The 16747-nt window shown below is 38.7% G+C and overlaps 1 protein-coding gene across 1 annotated transcript in view; it reads right to left on the bottom strand.

The window, feature by feature from the left end:
* The window catches only part of FucTB (alpha-(1,3)-fucosyltransferase 10), a 435464-nt gene that overhangs the window by 13933 nt on the left and 404784 nt on the right, over nucleotides 1–16747 (bottom strand). The window lies entirely within an intron of this gene.

Raw genomic sequence — 16747 nt, 5'->3', positions numbered from 1 at the left:
ATAATTCGTCGAACGAGGTTGAAGATATGATCACTGTGCTACAGTGGAACTGCCGTAGTCTAGTGCCTAAACTAGACTCGTTCAAATTTTTACTTCACAATTCTGATTGTGATATATTTGCTCTCTGTGAAACATGGCTTTCTTCCGATAAAGAACTCAACTTCCACGATTTTAACATTATACGCCTGGATAGAGACGATTCTTATGGAGGAGTACTTTTAGGGATCAAAAAGTGCTACCCTTTCTACAAAATTTCCCTTCCTGCTCTATCCGGCGTCGAAATCGTTGCTTGCCAAATAAATGTGAAGAACAAAGATCTTTGCATAGCTTCAGTATACGTTCCACCAAGAACCTCCATTAGCCGTAGTCAACTCTGGAATCTAGTTTCGATTCTTCCATCCCCAGTATTAATTCTGGGTGATATGAACTCCCATGGTACTGGGTGGGCCGATCTATATGACGACAATAGAGCGGCTATTTTTTACGATTTATGTGACGATTTCAATTTGACTATTTTGAACACTGGTGAAGCGACACGTATAGCAAAACCTCCGGCTCGAGAAAGCCGACTCGACCTATCTTTGTGTTCAAGATCGCTATCATTGGATTGTCAGTGGAAGGTTATCAATGATCCCCATGGTAGCGATCATTTGCCAATCATCATTTCAATAAAGTGTGGCCCTCACTCTGCAGAACCATCTCGGGTTCCATTTGATCTTACAAGGAACATCGACTGGCAGAAATATGCAACGGCGGTGACAATCGGTGTCGAATCAATAGATGCGCTTCCACCATTGGAAGAATATCGATTCCTAGCCGATTTGATTTACAAAAGCTCACTGGAAGCACAAAAAAGAAAAGTTCCAAGTGCACCCTTTAAAAGGAGACCAGCCACACCTGGTTGGGACGAAGAATGCACAAAATTGTATGTAGAAAAATCTGATGCTTTCAAAGCTTTTCGTAGACACAAAACCTCCACTTACTTCGAGGAATATTCAAAGCTTGAGACAAAGCTGAAACAATTAATCAAAGCAAAAAAACGCGGTTATTGGCGCAATTTCGTCGAGGGACTCTCACGAGAAACCTCAATGAACACCTTGTGGAGGGTGGCTCGCAACATGCGTAACCGCTCATCTTTCAATGAGAGTGAAGAATACTCCAACCGATGGATATTCGATTTCGCTAAAAAGGTCTGTCCGGACTCAGTTCCAGCACAAAATATTCTTCGAGAAGCGTCTCTTAGCGGCGGCTCTCTGGATAGACCATTCTCAATGCTGGATTTCTCTATGGCTCTTCTTTCATCGAACAACTCCTCACCGGGAAGCGATATGATTAAATTCAATCTTCTGAAAAATCTCCCAGATATCGCTAAAAGACGCTTGCTAGATTTATTCAATTCCTTGCTAGAAAACAACATTGTACCGCCTGAATGGAGACAGGTCAAAGTAATAGCCATTAAAAAACCTGGCAAATCAGCGTCTGACCATAACTCATACCGTCCGATTGCTATGCTTTCGTGCATTAGGAAATTGTTGGAGAAAATGATCCTTCGGAGACTCGATCACTGGGTCGAATCAAATAACTTGCTATCAAATACACAGTTTGGGTTCCGCAAGAGCAAAGGAACAAACGATTGTCTAGCGCTGCTTTCCACAGATATTCAACTGGCCTTTGCACACAAGGAGCAATTGGCTTCAGTATTCTTGGACATTAAGGGGGCTTTTGATTCAGTTTCCATTGAAGTTCTGTCAGACAATCTGCACAGATGTGGACTTTCTGGAATTTAAATAATTTCTTGTACAATTTGTTGTCAGAAAAGCAAATGAACTTTTCCCTTGGACAACTGACAACTTCCAGAATTAGCTACATGGGCCTGCCCCAAGGCTCATGTCTCAGCCCTCTTCTTTATAACTTTTACGTCAAAGATATCGACAACTGTTTGGCAGAACAATGCACGCTAAGACAACTTGCAGATGACGGTGTGGTTTCCGTAAGAGGTCCACATGCCGTGGACTTGCAAGGACCATTGCAAAATTCCTTAGATAACTTGTCTTCTTGGGCTATGAATCTAGGGATCGAATTCTCGCCGCAGAAAACTGAACTGGTAGTGTTTACTCGAAAGCGGTACCCAGCCCAAATGCAGCTTAATCTTTTGGGCAGAAACATTACCCAATCATTGTCTTTCAAGTACCTTGGGGTCTGGTTTGATTCAAAGTGCACTTGGAATGCCCATATTACGTATTTGAAGCAAAAATGTCAGCAGAGGATCAACTTTCTCCGTTCAATTTGCGGCACATGGTGGGGTGCTCATCCGGGAGACCTCATAACGCTTTATAAAACAACTATTCTCTCTGTTCTAGAGTACGGCTCTTTCTGCTTTCTCTCGGCAAGAAAATGTCACCTAATAAAATTGGAACGAATTCAATATCGTTGTCTGCGTATTGCTCTTGGCTGTATGCACTCAACGCATAACATGAGTCTCGAGGTTCTGGCAGGAGTAACACCCCTCCAGAACCGTTTCTGGGAGCTCTCTCTCAGAAAACTAATCAAATGCGGAGTGACGAACACACTTATAATTGCAAATTTTGAAGAAATTCTTGGGCTGAACACACAATCTCGATTTATGAGAATCTACCACCACTACATATCATCAGATATGTGTCTTCCTTGTTATACTCCAGACCGTGTTCACTTCACCAATCGCAGTTCCTCAATTGAATATGATCTGACCATGAAACAAGCAACTCATGGGATTCCCGATCAACTTCGACCTATTATTATTCCGCGTATTTTTACTGAAAAGTACCAACAAGTCAATTGCATGAAAAGATATTTTACAGACGGGTCCCGTCTCAATGGATCCACTGGCTTCGGTGTCTTCAATGAAAACTCTAGCGCCTTCCGCAAACTTCAGGAACCTTGTTCCGTTTTTGTTGCTGAGCTGGCAGCAATCAACTTCGCATTGGGGATGATTTCCAACATGCCCGCAGACCATTACTTCATCTTCTCGGATAGTCTCAGTTCGATTGAGGCTATTCGGTCGATGAAACAAGGTAGGCACTCATCTTATTTCCTTTCAAAGGTAAGGGAGCAGATGTGTGTGCTGGTCGAAAGATCATATATGATTACCTTTGTATGGGTCCCCTCACATTGCTCAATCCCAGGCAATGAGAAGGCGGACTCTCTCGCAAAGGTGGGCGCGCAGGAAGGCGAATTGTATGACAGGCAAATTTCACACGATGAATTTTACCATTTAGTGCGTCAGAGTACCCTTTCGAGTTGGCAAACCGATTGGGACACTGGAAATCTTGGACGGTGGTTACATTCAATTATTCCTAATGTTTCTTCGAGAGCGTGGTTTAAAGGCTTGGGCTTAAGTCGTGACTTTATTCGCGTGATGAGTAGACTTATGTCCAACCACTACTCGCTAGATGCGCATCTCAATAGAATAAACCTCGTGGACAGCAACATCTGTCGGTGTGGAAACGGTTACGATGACATCGAACACGCAGTTTGGCAATGTACGGATAATGACGCCGCCAGAGAGCGACTTTTGAATACCCTCGAGGCCCAAGGAAGACAACCCTATGTTCCTATCAGAGACGTGTTGGCAACCCGTGATCTCTGCTATATGCAGTCCGTTTATGTCTTTCTTCAAATGTCTAGTATAAGAATTTAATTCCTTTTGTCTTTTGTCTCTCTTTATTAGTTTTTGTTTGTCTTGTCCCCCGTCTCGATGAGTCTCATCGTCGCCCACTGGTCACCCACCATAGCCGGTCGAACTCCGGACGAAGCTAGAACAGCACTACCGTTCATACTGGCGACAACGCTCTGATGAGACAACGAAACCCTACCCCAAGCTCCTCCCCTGATCCTATCCTTCGAAAATGTACCCTTCTAACCTCGAGTAAGCCGCGAGTAATCGGCCCAACTCCTACTAGACATAGAATTAAGTGAATCTTGTTACACACAGTGAACAATGAATTATCGGCTCCGTAAAGCTAACGCGATTGAGCCTTCCAAATAAACGAACTAGATAAAAAAAAAAAACGCAAGACAGTCGCTCGTTCCTTTGCCTCTCCGAAATCCAAATTGCGTATCTGAAACTAAACCATTCGACTCGACCCATTTGTCTAGACGAAAAAGAATCATTTTCTCCAACAATTTCCGTATACAGGACAGCATCGCGATGGGACGGTACGAGTTATAATCCGACGCGGGTTTACCGGGTTTTCGAATGGCGATAACTCTTACTTGCCTCCAGTCATCCGGAACAATGTTGTGCTCCAGAAATTGATTGAATAAGTTCAACAAGCGTCTCTTTGTGACGTCTGGGAGATTTTTAAGCAAGTTGAACTTGATTCTATCCATTCCTGGAGCTGAGTTGTTACATGAAAGGAGAGCAAGTGAGAATTCAATCATCGAAAAAGGGGAATCTATTTCGTTATTACCCGACGGACGATCACGAACGTTGGTTTGAACCGGTACCGAATCCGGGCAAACTTTCCGCGCGAAACTGAAAATCCATCTGTCCGAGTACTCCTTGTCTTCATTTATCGGTGATGACGCGTTTCGCATTCTCCTGCCGACATTCCAGAGTGTTCTCATGGAAGTCTCTCGCGACAAACCATCGACGAACCGACGCCAGTAACCGTGTTTTTTGGCTTTAGTCAAGCCCTTAAAGGTTTTCTCGAGGTCGGTGTACCGCTCGAAATCCTCGACCTTACCGTGTTTGCGGAAGCGTTTAAACGCGGCGGACTTCTCGCTGTTCGCGTCGGTGCATTCCTTATCCCACCACGGGGTGGGAGGTCGCTTGCGGACGGAAACACCCGGAACACGTTTCGTCTGTGCTCGCAGCGCACAATCGATGATGAGACGAGCGAGAAAGGAGTACTCGTCCAGTGGAGGAAGTATGTCGACCGATTGACTGGCATCAAGAATCGCGGTCGCAAATTTTCGCCAGTCAATGTTTTTTGTAAATCGTACGCGATGTCAACCGAGCGAGTAGAAGATGAACCATTGGTAATAGAAATTTTGATTGGCAAATGGTCACTACCGTAGGGATCTTGAATTACTTTCCACGAGCAATCCAACGATAGTGAACTCGAGCAAAGTGAGAGGTCTAATCTGCTTATTTTTGCTGGAGGTTTGGCTACTCGTGTTGCTTCCCCGGTGTTCAGAATTGTCATTTTGAAGAAGTCGCACATGTCGTATATCAAGGTTGAGCGGTTGTCGTCTTACAGTTCCCCCCAGCCTGTACCGTGAGAGTTAAAATCTCCCAAGATCAACCGTGGCTACGGCATAGCCGTGCAGAGATCCGAGAAACTTTGACGAGAGATCGCGGTTCTCGGTGGAAGATATACTGAGGCATTTACCTCGAATATTAACCTGACATGCAACTACTTCAATGCCTGTCACCGAAGGCAGATCGATTCTGTAGAAGGAATGGAGCTTGTTGATCCCCAGAAGCACCCCTCCATACGAATCTGCGCGGTCAAGGCGAATAATGTTGAAATCGTGGAAAGCAAGATCGTTGTCTGAAGAGAGCCATGTTTCACAAAGGGCAAATGCATCAGAAAGTGAGTTGTTAACTAAAAATTTAAATGTGTCAGTTCCACTGAAGAACAGAGATCATATCCCCGACCTCATTCGGAGAATTATCCATCAAAGGATATGATCGATGCAAGGAAGGACCACCTAGAAGCTAGTTGCTTCAAAAGATTTTTCACCATTGGCAGCACTAAATTGATAATGCTCCTCAGAGATATTGAATATACTGAAGAAGCTATCCACAATACCAGAAAACGTGAACATGGGGGCATGTTCTTGCTGATTATTCAGCTGCTTTTCTGGCCGAAAAACTGGGACATCTGGGGTTTTAGATGATCCGGGAAGTGACAGAAAGTTCTTGTCATAATTACAAGGTTTAAAACCCGGTGGAATGGGTTTCGGTGCATTTCCGTTACCTCTTGATTTTTCCAAGGTGGAAGGGTGGTCCGTACGAGTGGCCTTACGAGGCTTTTCGGTGGTGTGGTTTTTTGCTCGTTTTCTCTATTGCCTTTAAAGACAAACGGACTACCCTCACCGACCTCTGAGTCAGAGTCTAGATCATCAACTGGCAAAATGGAGAACGTGTTACTGCTTTTTGGTGTGGTCTGAGAAGATGAAGCGGTATTCTTCAAGAGTTCTGCTAGTGTTCTCTTGGAGCGAGCTTGCAGAGACCGCTTAAGTTTTTCTCCCTGCTGTTTATACCTCGGGCAGTTAGTAAGGGTATGTAGGCTTTCCTTGCAGTACACGCATTTTGGAGGAGCACCGCAAGGGCCCTCTTGATGTTGCTCGCCACACTGATCGCAGCGTGGTTTGTTCGAGCAGTAGTCCGATGTATGACCAAGTTGTTTACATTTCGAGCAGTTCATTACCCGAGGTACAAACAGACGTACAGGCAGCCGAACCTTGCCAATAGCGACGTAGTGAGGTAACGCTGAACCCGAAAAGGTCACACGAAACGAGTTTGACAAGGAATAGGTTTTTTTGGAGGCTACTACGGATACTGACTGCATTTGAAGGCAGTCCAATATCTTCACCTTCGGCAGAGCACGGTTTTTAAAGATTCCGAAGGAATCGGGACCCAAGAAATCATCACTAGTCAAACTCGCTTCGGTGACCACTCCTTCGATTTCTAACTCACTACTGGGTATGTAGACTCGGTATTCCAATGAAAAAAGCTCGCACGCAACAATTTGGTTAGCCTGCTTCCGGTCATCAACGGTAACGCGCAGTTTTATTGGTGTTACCTTGAAAATATCGGTAACGGCCGAAAAATGTGTTGTTAGATCCTTAGAGATCCTCGGAATGTTCAAAGGTTTTTGTTTGGGCTGGAAAAAAACAACCCATGGGCCTTTCGAGGCTTCTGGGTAAGCCTTTAGGCGGGGGAGTGCAGAGGTTTTCGGGGTCAATGGTGTGGGGGGTGCAGGTGGACGAGGAGGAGATGGTGGGGGAGAGGGTTGTGGGCGATACCTTTTCTTGGGATATGCTCCAGTATTTTTGCTGGAGAGCGAGTCAACTGGAACGTCAAGGGTTTCCATTTCCACAACTTCCTCGAGACTTTCGTGTGAGGTGGAATTAAGAGTTTCGTCGTCTGAGATGGAAAGCGACCATCCCCCGCCTTTATCATTTTCATCCATTGCGGTTAAATATCGCCGCAATGGTGTTTTTAATAAATATTTTACAAATAATTACAGCAATTTCAAATAGTATAAAAAAACAGTATCAAAAAAAATGCAAAAAAAAATAAATAATTAAAAAAATACAAAAAAAAATGATATAGTTTTACTCTACTAAAGAGTAACACGAAAGAAAGAAGAAAAAAACCAAGAAAAAGAAAAAAATATATATATTTACTAAAAAAAAAAGTTTGGATCACCCTAACTATGCTCTACTTAAAAATAGTACGAGAAAAAAAAATCAAGAGAAAAAAAAATTATGGATATATACTATTTACAAAATTTTGGATCACCCTAATTATGACCCAACCTAATCTAATATGTATTGGACCATGCGGGGAGATGCGATACTGGTGAAAACAAAGCGACACGTTATACCTATTGCACTGAGGCGGCAGATGACTGGTGCGATGCTATTGTTAGCCCCAACGACTGTTGGGTCGATAACCTTGTAGCTGGTATGCCTCGGTCGCCTCGGTAGGCAATTTAACGTGCTTTCGTAGTTGCTATCAATGCACACTAATCGAGTCAGTACGGTTTTACTGAGTTTTTGAATTGCGGAACTTTTCGGTAAAAGTTTAAAAATCTGTGGAAAATTTATTAATAAGAAAATTTGTTCTGAACTTGTGTATACTTAGTTATGTTAACCCCATTTAATGATAAAAAATAAAATTGGTCGATTTCATTGATTCCTTACGGATAACGGTCATTTGAATTTTTACCGACTTTTTCAGCAATTCAAAAACCCAGTAAAAAAAATACTGACTCCTGTAAAAAAATCTTAGTGTGTGGGATGATGTGATGATGCGATGATGATGAGTTAAAGATGGACCGTAATCAAAGCGCTCGGCGTATGACTAACGGCTTCCTCACTCGCGCACTAGTTGTCTTAACACTATGCCAACTAACTTTGGCGAGAAAAACAACCCTCGCGTGGGGAAAAACTCAAAAACTCAAATACTAGTGTCGTACAACGAGACCGATGCGACTTAACCGGCTCAGCGTGCGAGACGGAATGACAATAAAACTTTGTAAGTGTATATTTCGTCTAAATACTTAAGCAACATTTGGAAAGGGCAGAACTTTTTTGTCATCATTTTCTTCAAAAAATTATAACTCAATAATGTCGAGTCCTACAAAATGTTACCAAAGAATGATTTGTAGAGAAATAAATGAGCTTGCTTTTATAACAAAATATAAAAAAAAATTAAAGTCTTTTTTCCACACTGAAAAAAATAATTTTTAAAACTGAAAAATGAGATTTCTCAAAAACACCATTTTTTTAATCTGAAACATACCATTTATCTACAACTCATTGATACATTATTATTATTTATCTTTATTAGGGAGGCTTTCAGCCTTGGGCTGGTTCGTCTAGGTCATTGATACATCTCAAGATGGGCACTTTTAAAGGAAAACAAATATTCAACAAAAACTATTTCGTGTTCGCACTGAATAAAATCTATGATTTTTTTCAGGGTGGGAACGACAAATTAAAAATTTTGAAAGACGTGTTTCACGTCTACCACTAAATAAGATTGAGTTAAACTCCAAATAAAAAATAAAATGATCTTTTATAAAGCTTTTGAATACTAAGGAAGGGTCAACTAGTTTCAGAGATATGGACGGAATTAATTGTAATTTGCGATTTCTCTGAAAACTATTCATTTATTATTCAGAACGCTGCTCAGGGTTACCATTAGAAAAACGCTAAGGCAACTATTCACCCTTTTGTGGTTTATTATATGAAGGACAGTAAAATAACGGCGCCGGTGGTGTAGTGGTAAGCGTGATTACCTCTCACCCCAGCAGGCCTGGGTTCAATCCCAGTCGGCGCCGCCGGGATGTTCTGAGGCATAACATCTCTGATCACGCCTTCCTTCGGATGGGAAGTAAAGCCGTTGGTCCCCGGTTCATGAGTTGATGGGTCGATAGGTAGGGTCCAGGTGTGGGAGCTGCCTTCCTGGCACGTCGGTAGCATTGGTGCTCAGCACGGAAAACAAGATCGACGGAAAAAACAAAACCAAAGGAGAAGGACAGTTAAATAGAAAACGTTAGTTTTATAATAATATCAGAGGTATTGGCCCATGATACAATAGCAGTTCAATTTTTCATTTCAAAACTGATAGAATTCTTGAAACTATCAATAGATTTCTCCAAAATTACATTTATGTCAGATGGAGCAGCTGCTCATTATGAGAACAGGAATTTTTTTTGCCAGTCTATGTTACTTCAAATCAATGCGCAAATTGGAAGCAGATTGCCATTTCTTTGCAACATCTAATGGCAAAGGTCCCTGTGATGCTATTGGTGGAACTTTAAAACGAATGGCAAAAAGAACAAGCCTTGCCCAAGAATACGGAAATACTATTACAACCCCACGAGAGCTCTACGACTGGGCAGTTAAACAAACAGAGAAAAACATTACAAAATTGATTTTCTGTAATATATCTACTGAGCAATACGAAAAAAATGTAAGAAGAACTAGAAGATTTGTTTCACCACGCAAAGGCGATATCTGGTACACAAAAATTTCACAGTTTTCAGCCTATTGCCAATAATCAAATTGCAGCTAAAACATATTCTAATTCAACGGAGCATCCAAAAAAATACTTCAAATGACAATGTTAAGAAACAATATATATATACGTTATTCTCTAAATAAGATAAAATAAAAATTTATGAAATAAGAACACCATTTTTTCACACTCTGCCAATTAAACATAAGATTAAAATTAAATTTTCTATATCATTCACATTAGGATTGAATACATCTTCAATATCTTTTTTGGTGTACCTTTCATTAGGAGCTTGTTGAGTGAAATCCGGTTGAGTGGTAGCTTTTACATGAGTCACAACATTTCAATATTTTTCATGCCTACACTAAAAAAAAATCATTGATTTTATTCAGTGCGAACACGAAAAAGTTGTTGTTAAATAACTTTTTTTCTTTAAAAGTGCCCATCTTGAGATATATCAACGAGTTATAGATAAATAGTCTGCCTACCTGTAGAAAAAAAAAATCCGATTTTTAAAAAATGGTATTTTTGAGAAATCTTAATTTTAAATTTTAAACATTTATTTCTTCAGTGTAGCAATAACATTTTTAATGTTTTGGTATTTTAACATGCAAGCTCATATATTTATCTACAAATCATGTTTTGGCAACATTTTTGTAGTACTTGACATTATTGAGTTATAATTTTTTGAAGAAAGTATTAATAAAAAAAAGTTCCACCATTTTTAAATGCTGGTCTAGCGTTTTAAAAAAATGCAAAGTTGCTTAAGTAGACGAAATCTACACACCCACAAAGTTTAATTGAACTCTGAGAGGGTGCTGCCAATTCCTTTGTCGAGTTAGTGTGAAATTCGTCATTAGTGGCTTGAATCATTAATAACTATTGTCGCCGCCAAAAGCTACTTTCTTCTCGGGTTAGGCAGAGTCTTTCGCTTACTAGGTCAGACACTGTTTCTCGATTCTAGGAGCTACTTTTTTCTCCGGTTAAGGAGAGAAGTTTTCACTTCTAGGCCGAAAGTTCTTTCTTAATTTTATTCAACAAAATTGTACAAAGTGATCTTACGGCTACGTGTTGCATTAGCAACTTATAATTATGTAAAACCTTTACATGATTTGTCCAGGGTTTAGCATATCCCTTTCAATACCGAACTTTAACCTTATTTGCCTCTTCTAATTGACTAGGATTCCGATCGCCCTTGAAAGGGTAAATTTGTGTTGTTTAGACCTTATTATGCCCTCTCAGATCTGGGATTTCTCAGATATCTTGTAAGTTTATTTATTGTTGTAACTCAGATCTGATATGGCTCTACAAATAAGAATGTGACATTTGTAACGTTTAAACATTATAATTATATCCTTCGTTAAGGATAAACAGAGAGGGAAAGCTAAACGTAACCTAGATGCGCAAGCATGCCATGCGTGGGCGTGTTTATCCCACTTGAACGCAGAAACGTTCCTAAGTAAATACTGCAGTTAGATTATGTAAAACGAGCTCTCGCTCCTTTTGCCCTACTTTTCATTTCATATTCTTGGCCTTGGTATCAACGTCAGCTAGGGCTATGCAAACGAGATGCAACTATGTTGTTATCTTATGGTTTTGGTTTTAAATTAATTGCCTCGCGGTAACAACTATTGATGCTTACATTATGTCGAAAAGTGAAGTGTTTTGAACAAAGTTGTAGCTGAGAAAATTTACTATGAGCTCAATTATCATTGTTTAAAGCAAAGCGATATGGTGAATTGTTAGATGGATATGAACAAAACATTTGGTTTCCCCATAGTAATTTACCTATAAACTTCAAATGGTTTGTGCCATATCAGTTTCTTATCAAATAAGTTCAAATTTTGAGAGGCTAATCAGGACCCGATTTGGAACTGTTTGAGCACTGTGGAGTGTAAATGTCAAATTTTGCATCAGTCTAACCCACACAGATACTATAAAATCTATTACATACATACATAAACATTTCGTTCTATGGAATTCGAACCATGACCTTCCGATCATACTAGAATACACCAGCTATCAAGCTAAATAATCAATAAAAGCTTGAATCGTGAAGAATACCTATCAGCAGTCCCGATCGCAACTCTAACTACTTCAAGGAGTTGTCGTATGAAGATTAATTCATTCATCGTTGTTTTATATCAGACCGCTTCACCTCTTCAATTTCCATGGAAAGGATGCTGAGCTATTTTTTTTTTCACTAGATCGATAAATTCGTTGTCGTGAGTGATGTAATCGATAATTATGATTTGAATTAATTAGGCGTAGAACATAATTAAAAAAAAGGGTTGAGGTTGGGATTGAACTAACGACTTTCTACTTGGAAAACGGAAACGGTAACCACTATGCTACCAATTTCGTCTTGTTGTTAGGCTGAACCAGTGTTGTGGAATAATTACACTGAGATTATTAATCAAACGAATTTCATAGAAATATCGTATGATTTTTTGCGACAAGATTTTATGTTGAATTTCATACGACCGAACTATGAACTGTCAGTTTTTGGTCAATCAGCCATCGTATGATTTATCATGCACATAACTATGAATCTCAATATAAACGAACGATAGCTATCATTGGATATTACGAACAATTTCATTTGTCATTTCGTATGAAACTCATAAAGGATATGAATGAAAAATATAGTTTGAGTTGATTAATTACTATATTAGTGATGGTGGTGACTAGTACTGATTTGCTTAGTTTAACGGCTTTCTAAGTCTTAATATCACTCTAACGACAAAGATTTAATCTGCCCGACGTTTCGGCCATGGACCATGAACTAAAACCTACACACTTAGAAACAACCATGTAAATTTAGGTGCTCTAAGACTGACATATACGAGCGTCAATTTTGACATAAAAATGAGTCATAACAGACGCGCAATTCAACTCAATCAAACGTACTTTTCGTCGAGTAACGAACTTTTCATTCTCAGAGCACTTAATTTTACATGAAATAATTGTTTACGTCTGATCCTTTATGTCAAAGATGGATTTCATCACGTGTAAAATTAGTTATTTCTAAGTGTGTATGACCAAAGCGTCGGGCAGATTAAATCGTAGTCTTTAGAGTGAGATTAAGACTAAGAAAGCCGTTAAACCAAACAATTATTAATTATATTTATTATATTATATATATATATATATATTATATTGAGACTCCGAGGCATCTCGTGTTTTCTGTAACTGTGGTAACTGTCGTCGACTCTAATGCTATTGGGAAAGGTGAAGCTGCAGCAATAGATACAGTTTTGCTAGCTGGAGTAGCAGCTTTACTTAAACGGTTTTCCAGTACGTCAATTTGTGGTAGCTGAGGATTGAAAATGAAACCGATTAGTTTTTTTTTTTTAGAAATTTTTTTGTTTGTTTTGCCCTACATTTTCCTCGGACTTCAGTGTGTTTTTTTTCTGCAGCACTTTAGCGTTATTTGCTGTCAACCCTGTTGCCTTCAACACAGCTGGAATAGAAGATTCCAGTTGAATTATTGAAGCTGTGGCACGAAGAAAAGCTGATTTGGATATTGGATGGTGGTTCCAATTTATGTAAACAAAAAAATGTAAAGTTAGGTTAGGTTTTCTTTACTAGGGAGGCTTTTAGCTCGGGGCTGGATCACCTTCGGTATTGTAAAAAATAACGAACCAACTGAGAACTTTATACTTACGATTTTGCGAGTAGTTTTGCTTGTACTCATGTCCAATTCCTGTTCAAAATTTTTTACTGTTGTATTAAATTATCAAAACAAAAACAAAAAATTAATCTCACACTTACCCGCAGCCGCTTGCTTAACTGTCACCAAATGTAAATAAAGTTGTAAACTACAATGAAACAATGCAAATTAAATTTACTTACAGGTTTACGGAACCTTGCGCCACGTCTTGAAGCTGGATCCGCCATCTTGTGTTTTGTTGTTGTTTTGATTTGCGCTGTCTAAATAAATTTCATACGATCATCGTATGATTTTTTGCCGTAAGCTGAACCAAAATAATTCATACGATGTGTTTATGAAATTTTAATGTTTTTCGTACACCTTTCGTTGTATCAAATTATGAATACTATAGATGGAGTATGAAAACATAAGAAAATTATGAAATTGATTCAGGCTCGTATTTGCATGCGTTCATACGATGTAGTTTATGAAATTTGTAGGGATAATTATCTCAGTGTAATATAATACGTCGTTTATAAAGCATTTACAAAGCATGCAATTAAAACATGGATGCATAGTGGTAAAAGAGCTATTATGCTGACTGTATTCACCTTTATTCAGCAATATTGTAAAGCAATGCAATGGAATCTAATAATGAAGCTATAGAAAACAATTATTAGACGTATAATAAAGCATGGTATTAAATCAATTGAAAACAGTCGAATTGCGTCAATGTATGTGCAAATTACACTTATTCAATTTGTTATTAGATCAAACTTCTGGTGTTGAATCAGGAGTCAACGTTTATATAACTTTTAATAAGTAAATTAATATGATTAGAGCAAACAGCGGAATAATGGCGCATATATCGATCTCAATGAGGTTTTTTCAGCATATAATTCGACATTCCGTTTTATTTAGCATTGTACACTGTTATACAGCATTTATTCAATATGTATGCTTGTTTGTGACTCTGAATTGTTTGTTGGGTAGATTTAAACTTTCAATTTCTTAATAATGAGAGATGTCATTGACGAATAGAATAAATAAAAGGGGTTCTAAATGAGAGGCTTGAGGAACTCCTGAAGTGACATCAACGGGATTTGATGTCTTTCCTTTGTGTTTTACTATTTGATGGCGGTCAGTTAAATATGATTCAAGCCACTTGAGGAGTGCGTAATGAATTCCCATTTTTAGAAGTTTAAATAGAAACATAGGTATGTCAATTCGATCAACCGCTTTGCTGAACTGAAATCTGTATACCAAACTTCTACATGGTTTCCGTTATCCATTGCATTATAGGAATAATTAATGAATTCGAGCAAATTCGTACTTGTTGAACGGCCTTTAAAAAAGTCGTGTTGCATAGCAGCTATTATGTTTTTAATTAGAAAAGTTTCGCATGAACATGCAAGAGCTAATGGCTATACCACGATAATCACGTATGTCAGATTTTTGCCCTATTTAAAAATAGGCACTAAAATCGAGGTTTTCCATATTTTAGGGAAGATTCCGGATTCCAGTGACATATTGTAAATCAAAAATAATGAAGCAGTTCAGTTGCTAAAGTTTTCATAAAAAAACAGGAAGAACTCCGTCAGGACAAGCACCTTTAGATGCATCTAAATGTTTTAAACCCTTAAAGATATCTTGAACGTTGATTTGACTTACGCTGATGTCACTTGAAAGTTTTGGATAAGATCCAAAATATTCACGGTCACGGTCCTCTTCTGAAAACGTAGTATAGATTTCTTGGAAGAAATTTGCAAACAAATTGCATATATCTTTCGAGTTCTCACCTAACCTATCGTCTCAATGCATCTTTGAATTGAAGATGTTCCTAGGACAAGATTTTATTTCAAGTTCAGTTTTAAAATTATGTTCCTCAAATTCTATATTTACGACCAAATTTAACTGATCGCTAGTGTCTAAATAGCATGCCAAAGTTTCTTCACTATTATATTTTTATAACATTTGTGTGTTTTCGATTAAAACAAAAAATTTCCCTGATGTACCAAACCGGATGTTTTGCATGACTCTGACATCTTCTTCTTTTTGAGAGAAAGGTGATTTAATTGACTTATTTTGTTGTTGATTTTTAGGAGCTCAGTACCTAGCTTCTGAGCGAAAAGTCAACCGTTATTTTTTTGCGGACATAGAGATAAATTGTATGGGATTTTTATTGTTTCGTTCTTATCTTATTAAAACAAACAACATTATCATTAATTTTCGATTGGCTATTGAATTTTCAACTCTTTTTCAAATTATATGAAATTAATATACTAATCAGCTTAGATTAAATATCATGGCATTTACGCAAATCGATTGGAACTTTCCGTGTACACAATTTTGTTTAATTTCCATATCAACCGATTCAAAATGTGCACAACACAGCCTGACACTACCGGGAATGTCAACCACACGCGGTGCAGGATGTGATCTTTCGGGAAGCGAAATAAGTTTCGTTTTACCTATGTACTTGCAGTGTTTCAGAAAAACTTCGCGCAACATTCGCCTTGACACCAGTCCCGAAGTGACGTTTCTTCACACACATTTTGACAGTTCCTTATGGGGTTTTGCGTTGGAGTGAGAGAATAAGAAAAAGTCCGCCATGTTTCACACATAGACTGACAGATACATATGAGATTTCTCCATAGGAGTAAAGAGTTACAGAGCTCTCGTCAACGCCAATAGCATTTCAACTGCTAACGAGAAACGGAAAAGCGAACAACTAGGTACTGTATGTACTAGGTAAGTAACAATTAAGCACTTGTAAGGGAAGGTTCATTAATTATGTCACGCAAATTTGGCCCATTTACAACCCCCCTCCCCCCTTTGTCACATTTTTTATATGGAGCTAATTGTTTTTTGTAAGGCTCGTCACAGTTTTCAAAACCCCCCTCCTGTGACATAATTAATGGACGATCCCTAAGCTGTACATTTTCGGCATAACATGCGCATTTAATTTCGTTCATTTACTTTATAAAAAGGCGAAATAATTGGCTAGTAAAGATCTTGAGTTAAGACTTGAAAAAGATTTTGACAATGTTGATATTACGCCACGAGAGATATGTCAAACCAAGCAACAACGATTGCATGCTCTGTTTTACCGTTCTAAAAAGCAGCAAATGAAAATAAAAATATTGGTGTCTGTAATTCCACCTCTTTCTTTCATTCGCTTGATGTTTGATTTATTTAGATTTTTTTTTTTGTTATTGATTTTAAGATTCGAACAGGGAACCAAACTTTAGTATTTATTTTTGCACGTCTCAATGAGGCCGCTGTATATGATCGAACTAAATGACATTAAAGATTATATTTATGTTGTTTACTTCTTGATATTCAGATACATG

This window comes from Ochlerotatus camptorhynchus, unplaced genomic scaffold, assembly GCF_037179485.1.
Source record: "Ochlerotatus camptorhynchus isolate MF236.1 unplaced genomic scaffold, CSIRO-AGI_Acam_v1.1 ptg000038l, whole genome shotgun sequence".
NCBI classification, from domain to species: Eukaryota; Metazoa; Arthropoda; class Insecta; order Diptera; family Culicidae; genus Ochlerotatus; species Ochlerotatus camptorhynchus.
Note: the sequence above shows the minus strand (reverse complement) of the source record. Positions and strands in the feature narration are given on the sequence as shown.